Source organism: Mirounga angustirostris, unplaced genomic scaffold (assembly GCF_029215605.1).
Source record: "Mirounga angustirostris isolate CCGP_5_RB_7025 unplaced genomic scaffold, mMirAng1.0.hap1 SCAF_1, whole genome shotgun sequence".
NCBI classification, from domain to species: Eukaryota; Metazoa; Chordata; class Mammalia; order Carnivora; family Phocidae; genus Mirounga; species Mirounga angustirostris.
This window is the reverse complement of record NW_026991709.1, coordinates 68,891,466-68,897,817: the sequence shown is the minus strand read 5'-3', so window position 1 is coordinate 68,897,817 and position 6,352 is coordinate 68,891,466. Positions and strand designations below refer to the sequence as shown.

Below are 6,352 nucleotides of genomic sequence, written 5' to 3'. Positions count from 1 at the left end.
TCGCTTCAGCAGCAGATATACTCAAATTGGAATGATACGGGGAAGATTAGCATGGCCCCTGCTCAAGGATGACCAATATCACTTGGCAAGCTGGAACTGAAAGACCAGAGTCCTTTCATTCACCAAACTATGTCTCTAGTGATTGGTATGATTCAAATCAAACTCTCTTCACCTCTGAAATTAACAAAACCTAATGCTAATGAGAACATGGTGGAAAGGTCCTTCTCATGAGGGACTGTGGGTGGGTGAGTAAATTAAAAAATCCTCTGAAATCTGTCAGTACCTATTAAGAGCCATAAGAATTTGATTTCCATTGACCCAGTCATTCCACTTTGACAGAATCTTGTCTTAGGGAATAATTCAACATATGGAAAGTGTTATGGGCAAAAAGGTGTTCTTCAAGGATTTAAAAGAGTGAGCAATTGGAAACAACCTAAATGTCTAGAATTATCTAACTCAATTGGTACATGTTCACTTTCCTCCTAAAAGATTATATAGCCATTATAAACATGCTATAAATATTATAAAGGGAAATATTATTCATATAGTTTTTAAAATCTTTTTTTAAAAATTATAGTTGACAGGGGCACCTGGGTGGCTCAGTCGTTAAGCGTCTGCCTTCAGCTCAGGTCATGATCCCAGGGTACTGGGATCGAGCCCCGCATCCGGCTCCCTGCTCCTCCAGGAGCCTGCTTCTCCCTCTCCCTCTCCCACTCCCCCTGCTTGTGTTCCCTCTCTTGCTGTGTCTCTCTCTGTCAAATAAATAAAATCTTTAAAAAAAAATTATAGTTGACATACAATAAATACTGTATTAGTTTCAGGTGTATAACCTAGTGATTCAACATTTATATACATTATGAAATGCTCACCATGATAAGTACAGTTACCATCTATCACCATACAAAGTTATTACAATACCATTGACTATTTCCCTATGCTGTACTTTTCATCCCCATGACTTATTTATTTTATAACTGGAAGTTTGTACCTCTTAATCCCCTTCACCTATTTTGCCCATCCCTCACCCTCTCTCCCATCTGGCAACCAACCACCAGTTCTCTGTATTTATGAGTCTACTTATTTTTTCTTGGTTTACTCATTTGTTTTTTAGATTCTACATATAAGTGAAATTGTATGGTATTTGTCTTTCTCTGTCTTAGTTCACTTAGCATAATACCCTCTAGGTCCATTCATGTGGTCACAAATGGCAAGATCTCATTATTTTTTATGACTAATATTCTTTATTTTCTTTATCCATTCATCTATTGATAGATACATCACTTCCATATCTTGACTTGTAAATAATGCTACAATAAACATAAGGGTGCATGTATCTTTTTGAATTAGTGTTTTCATTTTCTTCACGTAAATACCTAGAAGTGGATTTACTGGATCATAGGGTAGTTCTATTTGTAATTTTTTGAGGAACCGCCATACTGTTTTCCATAGTGCCCGCACCAATTCACATTCCCACCAACAGTGCACAAGGGTTCCCTTTTCTTTATGAGCCTCACCAACATTAGTTATTTCTTATCTTCTGGATACTAGTCATTCTGGCTGGTGTGAGGTGATATCTTACTGTATTTTTGATTTGCCGCTCCATGATGATGAATGATGTTGAACATTCTCCATGTGTCTCTTGGCCATCTGTATGTCTTCTGTGGCAAAATATCTCTTCAGACAGGTCCTCTGCCGAATTTTTAATCAGATTGGTTGTTTTCTTTTTCGTGGTGAGTTGCATGACTTCTTTATATATTTTGGATATTAACCCCTTATCAGATAATATCATTTGCAAATATCTTCTCTTATCCAGTAGGTTACCTTTCCATTTTGTTAATGGTTTCCTTCATTATGCAAAAGTTTTTAATCTGATGTACTCTCAATTGTTTATTTTTGCTTTTGTTGCCCTTGCATGAGGAGACAGATCCAAAAAAATATTGCTAAGGCTGATGTCCAAGAGTTTACTGCCAATGTTTTCTTTTAGAAATTCTGTGGTTTCAGGCCTCACATTTAGGTCTTTAATCCATTTTGAGTTGGTTTGTATATGGTGTAAAAAAGTGGTCCAGTTTCATTCTTTTGCATGTAGCTGTCCAGTTTTCCCAGCACCATTTATTGAGGAGACTGTCCTTTCCCTATGGTATATTCTTGCCTCCTTTGTCATAGGTTAAATGCCTATATAAGCATGGGTTGATTTCTAGACTCTGTATTCTGTTCCACTGATCTGTCTCTGTTTTTGTGCCAGTACCATACTGTTTGGATCACTATAGTTTTATAGAGTAATTTGAAATCTGGGATTGTGATACTCTGGCTTTGTTCTTCTTTCTCACGTTTGCTTTAGCTCTTCAGGGTCTTTTGTGGTTCCATACAAATTTTAGAATGATTTGTTTGTTTTATTTGTGTTGAAAAACACTACTGGTATTTTGATAGGGATTGCATTGTAGATTGCTTTGGGTAGTATGGACATTTACTAAAATTAATTCCTCCAGTTCATAAGCACGGTTTATCTTTCCATTTATTTGTGTCATCTTTAATTTCTTTCCTCAATGACTTATAGTTTCAGAGTGTAGGTCTTTCACTTCCTTGGTTAAATTTATTCCTTTATTCACATCCTTGGTTAAATTTTATTCTTTTTAATGCAGTTAGAAATGGAATTGTTTTCTTAATTCCTTTTCTATTTCATTATTAGTGTGTAGAAACACAACAGATTTCTGTATATTAATTTTGCATCCTGCAACTTTACTAAATTCATATTAGTTATCGTATTCCTACAACCTCCTAAACTATGAAAGAAGTTGAGAATCAGCTTAAAACAAGAGAGGCATTGTCACGAACATTGCTAAGGGAGTAGATCTTAAAAGTTCTCATCACGGGGCGCCTGGGTGGCTCAGTCGTTAAGCGTCTGCCTTCGGCTCAGGTCATGATCCCAGGGTCCTGGGATCTAGTCCCACATCGGGCCCCCTGCTCGGCGGGAGGCCTGCTTCTCCCTCTCCCACTCCCCCTGCTTGTGTTCCTGCTCTCTCTATCTCTCTCTCTCTGTCAAATAAATACATAAAATCTTAAAAAAAAAAAAAAAAAGTTCTCATCACAAGAAAAAAGTATTTTTGTAACTATGTGTGGGGATGGATGTGAATTACACTTATTGTAGTAGTCATTTCACAATAGAAACCTATATCGAATCATTATATTATACACCTAAAACAAGTACAATGTTATATGTCACTTACACTTTGATTGAAAAAAAAGAAGACAAGGTCTCCTCCTGAAAGTGAAGGCAATTGTGTGGAGGGACTGAAAGGAGGGGGGGAGAGAACATCTGGAGTAGTGGTTGAGGAATGGGGGGTGAAACTGACTGGGGACATGGGGTGGTATTGGACAGAGGTTGAGAACAGTGGGATTATGGTGGCAGCAATCTTCACATAAAATAATTTCCCTGTAGGAGAACTCAGCAGTGGGTAATAGAGCAAGAAGGGGGCCAGGGTTGACCTGGAATCAAGGTTTGGTTTGGCAGGTGGCACCAGGATGGGAGGGTACCGCCTGGAGGACTTTTCTATGAGTTATAGCCTGTGGGTCTGGACTTAGAAGCAGGAAAGGCTGGATGACAATGAAGGGCCGACCAAGGCTAATAGCTTTAATCCATAAAATATATAAAAAGCTCATATACTTTAATCAGAACACTATTAATAGCCCTTCCCTTAAAACAAGAGAAAAAAATCATGAACAGGAATTACAAATAACCTAACAAATATATGGAGTCTGTTCACCCTCATAGTGGTCAAATGAGAATTTAAACACTGAGGTATCATTTTTCACCTACCATGGTAGGAAAGAAAGCCTAATTTTTTTTTTTCTTTTTAGAGAGGGAGAGGAGGGGGTGGGGGGCAGAAGAAGAGAAAGAGAATCTCAAGCAGGCTCCACACCCAGCATGGAGCTCAATCTCATGGCTCTGAGATCATGACCTGAGCCGAAATTGGGAGTTAGACGCTCGACCCACTGAGCCACCCAGGGCCCCAAGCCCAACTTTTTAAAAAATGAAAGTGCTTCGGGGCTCCTGGGTGGCTCAGTCATTAGGTGTCTGCCTTCGGCTCAGGTCATGATCCCAGGGTCCTGGGATCAAGCCCCGCATTGGGCTCCCTGCTCAGCAGGAAGCCTGCTTCTCCCTCTCCTTCTACCCCTCCCCCCTGCTTGTGTTCCCTCTCTCGCTGTCTCTCTCTGTCAAATAAATAAATAAAATCTTAAAAAATAAATTAAAAAATAAAAATGAAAGTGCTTCATGCTGTTGAATGAGAGGAAAACTTCAGGGGTATAAGTTAATGTAAATCTTTAAGAAAATAACTTGGCAACAATTTCTCAAAGCCTTAAAATTTTTACCCCTTGAAGTAGTAATTTTACTCCTGGGAATTTATACTGAGGAAATAATACAAAAGAAAAACAAAAAATTGGTAGAGGGACATCCTTTGCACTCCCTTGCCAGTCAACACTACACTTGCACCCAAAGAACTAAGTCAGGTTAACTTCAGCAATAATGAAACCTTAGGGCTATTAATGTCCCATGAGGCTCTCCGTTCCCCAACTGATAGACATCACAATAAAATAAGCTTTCTCAGCCTACTTCTCCACAGAGGCAGGTCATAAAGTCCCTTAACTTGATTGCAATTACTCCTGCATTTCTATTCCTCCTCAATTTCTATTTTTAGCTCTTTGGTTACCACCACTAGACTGTGAACTCCTCAATGGCAGCGACATCAGTCTTATCTGTCTCCTATCCACCTCTACACCCTTTTGCTATCACTCACGTGGTAGGTGCTTCATAGACTTGGGTAGTATTGGCTTTCATTTCAGCTGCCCCTTACTCCATCATCTCCCATCCTCTACCCTCTTCAGTTTGTGCATTTGGCTGAAGATCAAGTTGGTCTCTGTTCAGTTAATTTGTTCTTAAGTGTCCTTGTGTATGTGCCAACCAGTTGGCGTTTCAGAGGTGCCATGTTAATAGACTCTTGTGTCACATATCTTAAAGTAAGTTTCAGGGTCAGTAAGACTCTGGATTTATCAGCATAATAACTTTGTATAACTCTTAATAATAAAGGGATGTGGCAACACATGGGTAATAAAACATGATAGGGAATCCGCTGACTCATGAAAAGTTAAAACTGGAGAGAAGCTCAGGAAATGATGGTATTGCTCACCCCGCCACCACTCTCGTTTTGCAGATAAGGAAACCGAAGATCAGAGAGGGACAGATTTCCCAAGTTTACGTAACTGGTTCATGGGATGGCTAAGAGTTCAGGGTCTAGGCATCTGGTATATTCTGATTAACAGGGCACATGTCATCAAAAATATGTGTCATGGCATGCCTGGGTGGCTCAGTCAGTTAAGCGGCTGCCTTCGGCTCAGGTCATGGTCCCAGGTCCTGGGATCGAGTCCCACATCGGGCTCCTTGCTCAGCGGGGAGCCTGCTTCTCCCTCTGCCTCTGCCTCCCTCCCTGCTTGTGCTCTGTCTCTCTCTCTCTGACAAATAAATAAAATCTTTAAAAAAAAAAAATGTGTCATAAGAACATGTGAGCTACCGAAGCGTATGAGAGAGGGCAAAGCCAGCAAGCCCAGCTATGTTGAGTGACCACGGCAGAACTCCATAGTGGAGGCAGAAGTTGCCAGTGATTCTGTGAGAGGGCCTGGTTGGAGAACAGGGGTAGGGATGTGGGGCAGATGTAGACAGGTGTCTGGATGACATAGAACAGTGTGGTATGGTGAGTAGAGCATGGCCTTTGAAAGCTGGAATGTAGTCCCAGGGTTGTCACATAACCCCTTGCTACTTAATTTCTCTAAGACCCAAGTCATTAGTCTGTAAAACTTGCCCATAGAACTGGCTTCTCAGGATTGAGTTAAAGGAGACAATGGATGTGTTGTATTATTCAACTCAGTCCCTGGAGAGAGCTCTGGAAGATGGTGGTTTGTGACATTCTCATGGAGGGCACGTCTTGTGGTCCTTCTAGGTGGTTAAAAGTGAGCACCGATCCCTACATCAATCCTCAGAATGCTTTCGGACAGGGATGAGTTCCTTCCCTGAAGAGGGAGGACCTAACCCTATTGGGCTGATGGCACTCTAGAGCAGATTCAACAAACTACATCCCGTGGGTCAAATCAGCCAGCTGCCTGTTTTTCCGGGACCTACAAGCTAAGAGTGATTTTTACATTTTTTAATCACTAAAAAAAAAAATCACATTTTATGAAATGTGAAAATTATAGGGGGGACGCCTGGGTGGCTCAGCTGGTTAAGCGACTGCCCTCGGCTCAGGTCATGATCCTGGAGTTCTGGGATCAAGTCCCGCATCGGGCTCCCTGCTGGGCGGGGAGT

At 40.8% G+C, this 6,352-nt stretch overlaps 1 non-coding gene across 1 annotated transcript; it reads left to right on the top strand.

The window, feature by feature from the left end:
* Window positions 1–102, top strand: LOC123835004 (U6 spliceosomal RNA). The gene has a single exon (XR_006788571.1). It is a non-coding gene; the product is annotated as a U6 spliceosomal RNA (small nuclear RNA).
* Window positions 103–6,352: the final 6,250 nt, after the last annotated feature.